Source organism: Oryctolagus cuniculus, chromosome 9 (genome assembly GCF_051225735.1).
Source record: "Oryctolagus cuniculus isolate XC-2025 breed Fujian yellow rabbit chromosome 9, ASM5122573v1, whole genome shotgun sequence".
NCBI classification, from domain to species: domain Eukaryota; kingdom Metazoa; phylum Chordata; class Mammalia; order Lagomorpha; family Leporidae; genus Oryctolagus; species Oryctolagus cuniculus.
The window spans coordinates 94,524,559-94,534,829 of NC_142875.1; the positions used below are offsets into that span (position 1 = coordinate 94,524,559).

Genomic DNA, 10,271 nt, shown 5'->3' on the forward strand with positions numbered 1-10,271 from the left:
CTATTCTTTTAGGATGTGATCTCAGGAAAACATTATCTCTTTAAAGGATCTTAGAAGCAACATTTTTTATGATAATTTAGTCTACTAAGATTAGATTTTTGCCTTGGCTGCTAAACTCAGAATCAAATTTCATTTTTATGCATCATACTGTATCAATAACTATACTATACCTCACAGTAAGAGTATTTCCCTTTTTGGTTTTGATCTATTAAACTTATTGACTAGTTTATTTTAAGATGCCCCAAATTTGGGAGTGTATCAGTCATTACATAAGTACAAGCACAGAGACATAGATTACTTTAACTGATCCAAGCTGAGTTTCTTGAATATGGAGCAGTTTCATCACAGATGAAAGTTCAAAAGTGTAAATTTACTAAACAGTCACTGAATACATAAAATCACAAGACAGTGCAATTAATGCAGAAAATACAAAATCCTTGCTTTTAAGTTGTTTTAAGTTAAATAAGCTAAAAATAAACATCAAGCAATCTTTTTTTCTATATTAAGCATTGAAGTGGCAACTCCTTTCACTATGAAGATATTTTTGTTGCCTTTAAGTGTGTCTGCTAATTTTTGTCTGTGTGTTGGACATCATAAGGCAGAACAATAAAGGCAGTGGTCAGTAGTGTTTAGACTGCGAAATGTACACACCTCTTCTGTCTTGCTTTGGGGAGCATTAAGTCAATCCAGTGGGAGTAGAGCTCCATGTGTGTTTGTTTTTTGGCTGCTTTCAGTGTGCACATTCCAAATGCATAAAGTGTGGGCTGCTGCTCCCTGTGTCTAGAGAAGAATGACATGCTGGAAGGGTTTGCTCTGCCCCAGCTTCCTGTAAATCTCCAGACACCTGTGCTACAGAGAGGGTCTCTCTTGGGCCTCCCGCCTCCCCCACAGGGGCTGCCACAATCTGCATTTTGTGTAGCACTGGGTGGGGGCAATGAGGACTCTCTGTTATCCCTGCAGTTGGACCGTCTGGGAAGTGGACTTCTTTACTGTCCCTGTCCTTCCTTCCACTAGCACTGAATACTGTTTTGGATCTGGGTCAGGGAGGAGAGTGTCTGTCCTTCCGCTGCAATGGCAGACTTCTGTACTGTGCAGGTGTACGATCTTGGACTTAAGAAGGTGGGTGTAAGAATGCTTCGCTGCTCCCTCTCCCAGAGAAACCATAAAATGCTGCTTGCATCCTGGGGACAGGAGGTTTCCCATGCCTCCTCATAGGCAGTGGGTTTGTTTTCACACCTCAAGTTCCTGTCTCCATCAGCTTGGGCTGCTGTAACAAAATGCCTCAGACGAGGGGCTGAAACAACAGACACTTATCACTCACAGTTCTGAAGGCTGACAAGTTCAAGGATCAATGCACCAGAAGATTCTGTGGCTGGTAAGAGCCCATTTCCTGTTCTGCAGATGGCTGTCTTGTCGTATCCTCACATGGTGGAGAGAGTAGAGCTCTGTTCTCTTATCCCCTATCTGGGCACTAACCTCATTCATGCCAACATCACACTCATCGCCTAATTATCTCCCAAAGGCTTCTTCTCTTAATACTGTCACATGGAGGGTTTAAAACTCAACATATGAAATTGTTGAACTCTTCACTTAGCATAGAGTTGGCCTTCTTAGTGTATAAAGCTAATTAAAAATGGATCTTAGTGGAGAATGGGACTGGGAATGGGAGAAGGAGTGGTAGGAGGACAGACATGGTGGGAAGAATCACTATATTCCTAAAGTTGTACTTAGAAAATGCATGAAGTTTGTATTTCTTAAAGAAAAGGTTTGTTTGGGTGGAAAAAAAAAGACTCAGAACATGAATTTTCAGTTCCTAGCAGGGTCTTTGCCTGGGCTCTGGGTTAAGTGTTTACTCCCAGCTTACATATAACTTTTGCTTGGTAAGAGAAAAGGGGTGTGGGCAGCCTCTATGTAAGCCCCTAGAGGCACCTACTCACTTCTGCAAATCCACAGATGAGGGGCTCCTCAGTCTTCAGACTTGTCCACCTCCCTTGTAACTAGCTGAGAGGCCTGTGAGTGACAGCTTTCAAGCGAGTGGGGACTCTCCTTGTGTCTGTGCCTCTGGCTCTTCCGTGGTGTGCTGGCCTACACTTGGCCTTTAGGTATGTGCTAACACTGCTTTATTCTGACCTTCTCTGGGGGTCATCTCTCCACCTTGCACTGCCAAAGGTGGGACTTGGAGGGACTGCAGCCTCTTTACAATGGTGGCCTTGTGACCCCTCTAACAGGCTCCAGCCAAGTTACATTTTGCTTCCTGTCACTGCAAGGGTGGGAGTGATGTTATTTTGCCAGATTCTACATCTTAAGTGGAAACAGAGCTCCATGGAGTGGCACTTTGAATTCCCATTTGGGCACACATTTTGACCATCTTCCTACCATGAGCTTACCTGTAGAGTCACAGTTCCCATTCCTTCACTCGCCCTCCTCCCATCCCACAACACACCTTGGAAGCACCTGCCTGGGGTCAGGGCTCTAATCCCCCGCCAAGGTTCATGCACCAACCCAACCCATCCCCCGAGTGCTCTCAGCACTCCACGAAGGCGCCTCAGTAGCCAGCCTCCCTAATGTTAAATTACACGATAAGAGCAGAGAATCTGAGCCTCCCACATGGAGACCCCATTCCACATCAGGGCTCTGAAGCCAAGATCTCATAAATTCCCATAGCGGAATCTTTGAAACCCAGTGCACCAGGCCTACATGATACGAGGAGAAATAGAGATGAATCAGTTTACTAATTAATATTGAGCAACTCGATCAACACAGTCCATTCACATCACGGAAGCCTCCATGATACGAGCTGCCTAAAGTGATCATGTGCTTGGTTTGTGTAGATCAACACGGAACAGAATTATAACTTTTCTTGGGTATCGTAAATCCATATATATATATGGATATATATGGATATATATATATATGGATATATATGGATATATATATATATATGGATTTATATATAAAATGCAGTCCATGGAAAATGGAGCTTTCATTATTTCCTGGAAGTTACTTATTTTTTTTTCAAATTGCAGATGTAACTATAAAAATGTCACTACTGGCAACCAGCTTTATTATTTTTGATGTTAAATTGTCATGATATAGTTTATAATTCTGTTATACCAGACTTGAAAAAAAGCAAGCAAAATGCCCATGTGAGCTATCATATTTTACCAGCCAGATCAATCTTTGCTTTCATTAAGTTGCCTAAGATTGCACAAGATAAAATTATGTCGTCTCAAGGTTGGAAGCAAGCTGTCTTAAGTTTAAATAATGGCAGATGACTGTTTTGTCCTAATAAAGAAATATAGTTACCGTGTTATAGAAGCCACATGGGGGATTGTTTCTGAAGTAATTTTTTTGTACTTCAAATTATAAACAGCAGAAGTCAAATGCTTACAATCAAAGCCTTGGATTCCCGCATCACACATCCCAGAATGCCAAACAGGGAGCACATACCTTTGTAATTAAGTTTTACGGCAAGAGGGCCTGGGCAGAGCTGGAGGCAGATGTGTCCACAGGCAGAGCCCCAGAAAGAGGGCTCTCGGATGTCAGCAGGCTCCAGCAGGCAGAGTTCCTGCAGAATCAGCCACCAAGGCGAGGCTGTGCCCAGCTCAGAGGCGATAGGTTACGGGAGAGCGTAGCACCATCCCATAGCACACACACATGCTTTTGAATTTATGATTCCTTGTTGGTGGAGTAAATCAAAGGTCTTCTGGTTTCCTCCTGTGCCCCACTTTTTGCTTCCAAGAGCCCAAACCCTTCTCCAGAGGAGAGAAGAATGATGATTTTATGTCAAAAATGAAAAGAGCAGCTAATCCTTTGTTAGATTAAAGAAATAACCATTCAGGGGCGGACGCTGTGCCTGGGCTTCTGCCTTCGGGGCCAGCATCCCATATGGGCACTGGATCATGTCCTGGCTGCTCCTCTTCTGATCCAGCTCTCTGTTACAGCCTGGGAAAGAAGCAGAAGATGGCCCAAGTGCTTGGGCCCCTGCACCCATGAAGGAGCCTGGAAGAATCTCCTGGCTCCTGGCTTTAGATCAGCCCAACTCCAGCCATTTGGGGAGTGAACCAGGGTGGAAGACCTTTCTCTCTGTCTCTCCCTCTCTCTGTCTGTAACTCTACCTCTAAAATAAATAAATAAAATATTAAAAAAAATAAAGAAGCATTTAGGAAGAAAAACAAATTGGTAACTACGCCTTAAAATACAACTTTTGGACAGCATACTAGCTTTCTTTAAACACTGATAAAAGATCATGCAGTTTCATAATCTCATTTCTTTTTTTAAAAAAGGTATTTATTTATTTTTGAAAATCAGAGTTACAGAAAGGGAGGAGACAGAGAGAGATCTTTCATCCATTGGTTCACTTCCTGGATGACTGCAGCAGCCAGCCCTAGACCAGGCTGAAGCCAGGAGCCAGGAGCTTCATCAGGGTCTTCCAAGTAGGTGGCCAGGGCCCAAGTACCTGGGCCATCTTCTGATGCTTTCCCAGGCCATTAGCAAGGAGCTGGATAGGAAGAGGAGTAGCCAGGACTCGAACCGACACCCATATAGAAAGCCTGTGTTGCAGGCGGTGGTTTTAACTGCTATGCCACAGCGCCGGCCCCACGATCTCATTTCTTATATTTCTTATGCTAGCTAACCCTTAGCAATTAGCATACTGTACATTTATTCTTTAATGATAACAGTTACTCAGAATATATCTTTGGAAAAGCATGATAATGTTTCTATGCTTTCCCTCAATTTTTTCCATTCACTTGAAAACCTTTAAGGTTATGTTTTATTTCTAACTGATTATAAAGTTAATTATTTAGAGAAAATATTGCTCTTGATTATTATTTTTAACTTCTATTTTTAATGTTTTTTAAAGATTTATTTAAAAGGCAGAGTTACAGAGAGAGAGGGAGAGACAGATCTTCCATCTGCTGATTCACTCCTCAAATGGCCACAATGTTCAGGGCTGGGCTAGTCCAAACCCAGGAACTAGGAGCTTCTTCCAGGTCTCCCACTTGTATTCAGGGGCCCAAGAACTGGGGCCATTCTCCACTGCTTTCCCAGGTGCATTAGTAAGGAACTGGATCAGAAGTGGAGCAGATGGAGCTCGAACCAGTGCCCATGTGGGCTGCTGGTGCTGCAGGCGGCAGTTTTACTCGTTACTCCACAATGCCAGACCCTATTTATTAAATTTTTAAAGAGATTTATTTTATTTATTTGAAAGGCAGAGTGATAGAAAGAGGGAAACATAGACAAAGGTCTTCCAACCACTGGTTCCCTCCCCAAATGGCCCCAATGACCAGTGCTATACCAAACCAAACCAGGAGCCAGGAGTTTCATCCAGGTCTCCCATGTGGATGACAAGGACCCAAGTACTTGGACTATCTTCTGCTGCCTTCCCAGACACATTAGCAACTGGCCTAACGTCGAGGGTGGTGCCTTAATGTGCTATGTCCTAAAGCTGGCCCCCTTATTTAAGTTCTATGTCAGAAAACTATTGAGATTTTCAGCCATGTTGCATTGTTCACATGTGTATAAGCTGTTGCAAAGCACAGTCACCTTTTATATTAGGGCATTTGGTTTGAAGGAGCTGAAACTAAGGTCATTTGCATATGGCAAAGTTGCAATGGACCTAAGGCTGCCAAGCCAAAGCAGCATGTCCACCAAAAGCCACCTGTGTTTTTCTTGTTTGTAGTTTGCACCATGTAGGCATGTCTGCATGATCGTTTTATCACATCTGTTTCCTGGATTTACTTGGAAAACAAAAGGGTGATAAGAGCATAGGAGACACTGATGTGGCCACCAAATATGAATTCCAGTCCTGTCTTTGGCCGGACCTCACCAGACACATTCCAGGCATTTGGTTCCACAGCATTCAAGAATCCTTCAACACTAGATCAAAACTATTGTTCCTGATGCCACTTTAAAATAACAGGGGTTTAGGGTTTATTTTGCAACTGGACAATGCTTATCATTCACAGGCTCAGCTTCTGCTGATGAGAATGATGAATCCATCCTTTTCAGAAAGCCACTGAAATGTTTTGAACCCATCAAGAGATGGGTCAGGCCCCCGCCCTCCACTGTGGCGCCTGTATTCAGAAAAGGGAATCAGAACCATGGACACATACAAATTTCACTCTGGAGAAAATAATTTCATTAGGAAAAAATAGATAGAAGGGAGTTCATGAAAAAGAATGAGGATTCAGGATGCGGTTTTCCTTTCACCATTTCTGCTTGCTTCTCTTTCCAGACGCTTCTCTAATTCACCCCAAATGCTCTGGTTTGGTGATGGTCTGAGTATGTCCCCAGGTGCTGGAAGCCCAATCCTCGGTGTGGCAATCCGAGGATCAGGGAGGATTAATGCTGGTCTCTGGGAGTGAGTTAATTCTGGTAAAGTTGGGTTTTTACCAAAGAGTGAGCCTGAACCCTGGCCCCAGATGGCTTTCTGCCTCACCGTGTGACCTCGTGTCTCTGCCACGGGCATGCCTTCTGCCATGAAGGCATCATCAGAGTCCAGTAGGTTCTGACACTGAGCTCTTGAATTTCAGAAACGGCGTGCAGGATAAACCTCTTTTCGTTCTACATTATGTAGCCTCAGTTATTTTGTTATAGCAACAGAACACAGACTGTTCTGTTGCTGGGGAACCAAATGGCTGATACATGCAGTAATCTGCCAGCATTGCCGGGACATGTGAATGAAGGGCTCCTCTGAGGAGAAGGACAGCATTGCACAGTGGAGATTTGGGCACATGTGTTCCTGTCCTAAAAAGACACTAGGTTCCTTGGGGTCCAAACCACAGCTCCACATTTGTGTCTCCCTTAGTGTCTTCCAAGTACAGACCCTTTACATGGTAGCTATTCAATGAATATTGAGTTGAAGTAGAATGGAAAGAACCAGTATGGATAGAATGGCTGGCAAAAAGACTACAGAATGAAGGTGGAAGGAAAGTAGAAGGCAAAAACAAAAGACACTCCCAGAAACACGCGAGGGAATAAGGGAATTCACTCTAATTGTGCATTGCATCTAAATAGGGCATGACACGGAAATTCTTCTAAAGAAAAGCATTTTTTAAAGATTTTATTTTATTCATTTGAAAGACAGAGCTACAGAGAGAGGTAGAGACAGAGAGAGAGGTCTTCCATCTGCTGGTTCACTCCCCAGATGGCTGCAATGGCCAGAGCTGTACCTATCTGAAGCCAGGAGCCAGGAGCCTCTTCCAGGTTTCCCATGTGGGTGCAGGGGCCCAAGGACCCAAGCTATCCTCTTTGAAAAGCATTTTCTTTGAAAGTCTGTCTCACAAATTAATTTAAAAAAATCTTAAAAAAAGAAAAAACATAGGGGCGCTGTGCTATGGTGCATTAGGTTAAGCTTCCGCCTGCAGTGCCGGCATCCCACATGGGTGCCTGTTCGTGTCCCAGCTGCTCCGCTTCCGATCCAGCTCTCTGCTGTGGCCTGGGAAAGCAATAGAAGATGGCCCAAGTGCTTGGGCTCCTGCGGAAGATCCAGAAGAAGCTCCTGGCTCCTGCCTTCAGATTGACTCAGCTCTAGCAGTTGTGGCCAACTGGGTAGTGAACCAGTGGATGGAGATCTCTCTCTGTCTCTCCCTCTCCCTTTCTCTGTCTGTAACTCTGTTTTTCAAATAAATAAATCAAATCTTAAAAAAGGAAAAAAGTATTTGAGCATCCTGTGTTCTGGTGCAGCAGGTTAAGCCACCACTTGTGATGCCAGCATCCCATATCAGAGTGTGTGTTCAAGTTCCAATTGTTCGGCTTCCTATCCAATCACTGCTAATGCACCTGGGAAAGCAGTAGAAGACGGCCCAAAAGCTTGGGCTCCTGCCACACACAGGGGAGACATGGATGGAGTTCCTGGATCCTGGCTTCAGCTTGGCCCAGCCCCAGGTCTTGTGGCCATTTGGGGACTGACTCAGTGAATGGAAAATCTCTATCTCTCTTTCTCTCTCTGTGTCTCTGTCTCTCCCTTTCTATCACTCTTCCTTTCAAAATCAATCAATCTTTTAAAAAAGTATTTGTGTTTCATCACATTTACTCTTAAACCACTTCTCCCTTGTATAAAATAATGGCTGGAGGGGCAGTGGCCGTGGCTCACTTGGTTAATCCTCTGCCTGTGGCACCAGCATCCCATAGGGGCACTGGATTCTGGTCCCAGTTGCTCCTCTTCCAGTCCAGCTCTCTGCTGTGGCCTGGGAAGGCAGTGGAGGATGGCCCAAGTTCTTGGGCCCCTGCACCCACATGGGAGACTGGGAAGAAGCACCTGGCTCCTGGCGGCCATTTGGGGAGTGAACCAATGGAAGGAAAACCTTTCTCTGTCTCTCTCTCTCACTGTCTATAACTCTACCTGCCAATAAATAATTAAATAAATAAGGTATGGGGCCATCGTATGGTGTAGTGGGTTAAGCTGCCCTCTACAATGCCAGTATCCCATATGGATGCCAATTTGAATCCCAGGTGCTCCATTTCTGATCCAGCCCCCTGCTAATGGGCCTGGGAAAGCAGCGGACGATGGCTCAAGTGCTTGGGCCCCTGCCACCCATGTGGGAGACCTGGAGGAAGTTCCTGGCTCCTGGCTTAAATCTAGCTCAGTCCCAATCATTGTAGCAGTTTAGGAGAGTGAATCAGTTGATGGAAGTGCGCTCTCTCTCTCTCTCTCTGCCTTCTAAACAAATAAAATGTGCTTAAAAATTAAATAAATAAAAATAAAACTTATTTTAAAATAAACTAGACATGTGCAGAAGAGAGAGGCAGGAATATCAGTGTTCTGGAGCCCAGTGCCCCTGTGGCCCCATTCCCGTTCTCAGGCCTCAGTGTAGCTTTCCAGCAGCAGAATATCAAGCAAGAGCTATGGGGATGATTTGAATCTGAAGAGTGATAGGTGTAGTCTTTAGTTGGGTTGTCCCCTATTAGGTCAGCTGAGACTTTTCTTCCCCACAAAAAAGGAAAAAATCTACTTCCTTCCCAGCAGCAAAGTAAGCACAATGAAAATGTCTCCATATAGTCTCCAAAATCTCACCCAGAAAATGAATTTCAAATACTCAGATTGTTCCAGAAGTATTGCCCAGTCAAAAAACTGAATGTTTCCTTGGCAATCAACAAATAGATGCATGAAGCATGTTACTGGGGACGGTGCTCCGGCATATAGGCTAAGCCTCCACCTGCAGTGCCAGCATCCCATATGGACGTGCACCAGTTCATGTCCCGGCTCTTCCTCTTCCAATCCAGCTCTCTGCTATGGCCTGGGAAAGCAGTGGAAGATGGCCCAAGTGCTTGGGGCTCTGCACCTGTGTGGGAGATCCAGAAGAAGCTCCTGGCTCCTGGCTCCTGGCTCCTGGCTCCTGGCTCCTGGCTCCTGGCTCCTGGCTTCAGATCTCCTCAGCGCTGGCCATTGAGACCATCTGGGGAGTGAAAGTGGAAGACTTTTCTCTTTTTCTCTCCCTCTCCCTCTCTCTGTCTGTAACTCCACCATTCAAATAAAAATAAATAAAATCTTTTTAAAAATTATGCTACTTCAGTCTTTTGAAATGAGAATAACTTAGAAGTACTTTCCAGAAAATATCGGCTTGTATGTTAGCTAGGAATACTAGATAGATTGTCTCTCTTAATTGCGGAAAATAATATTCCCTTTCCCACTAACATAATCCCGAATAATCTCATATTATTATGGCGCTTCCAGGAAGAAAACACTTGTGTGGAACGCGTGGCACAATTTAAAACTTGTTAACAAGGTGGTGACAAGGAGCTGGCTGTGGTTGAGCAGTGGTAGCTACACATCCCCCATAAACAAAGTCGCTTCTGATCTCCCCATGCCTTGCTCACTGGCAGTTAAAACGTGTGACTTTCCTCCAAGGAGAGGTGGGAATCACTATCCTTTGCCAGCAGGTGGTGCAAAAACCAAATTGTAGAAACTATTCAAGGAAAACAACGGGCTGTCTCAGGTCGGGTACTAACAGTGCCCCTGCACACGCATTTCTGCTACTTCCAGAATGAACCCCACTGCCCCACCCCAATTTCCTTGCCGGTGGAACATATTGGTCAGTTTTTGCCATTTTGACAACTCCTAATCTATTTGTTTGCCCTTGTCTCCTTCCTCCTGCTTTCCCTCATTGCCTCCGTCTTTACCCGATTTCCTTAGCCAAAGACATGGGTTATTGATGACCGGACTCTGTGCTCTCCACAGCCGTCTCCTCCCCCAGTCCGGTGGGCTCAGGAGTAAATCAGGACCCCAGTTCTAAGGGACACTATGGCTGGACTCCTATGTCCCCCTT

General features: G+C 44.7%; 1 long non-coding RNA gene across 1 annotated transcript in view; it reads left to right on the forward strand.

Annotated features, from left to right (window-relative positions):
- LOC149124669 (uncharacterized) overlaps positions 1 to 9,507 on the forward strand; it is a 31,405-nt gene extending 21,898 nt beyond the window's left edge. Inside the window, exon 2 of the long non-coding RNA XR_016212952.1 lies at positions 9,229 to 9,507. This is a non-coding gene — a long non-coding RNA (uncharacterized LOC149124669). The remainder of the gene's footprint in view (positions 1 to 9,228) is intronic.
- The last annotated feature ends 764 nt before the right edge of the window (positions 9,508 to 10,271 follow it).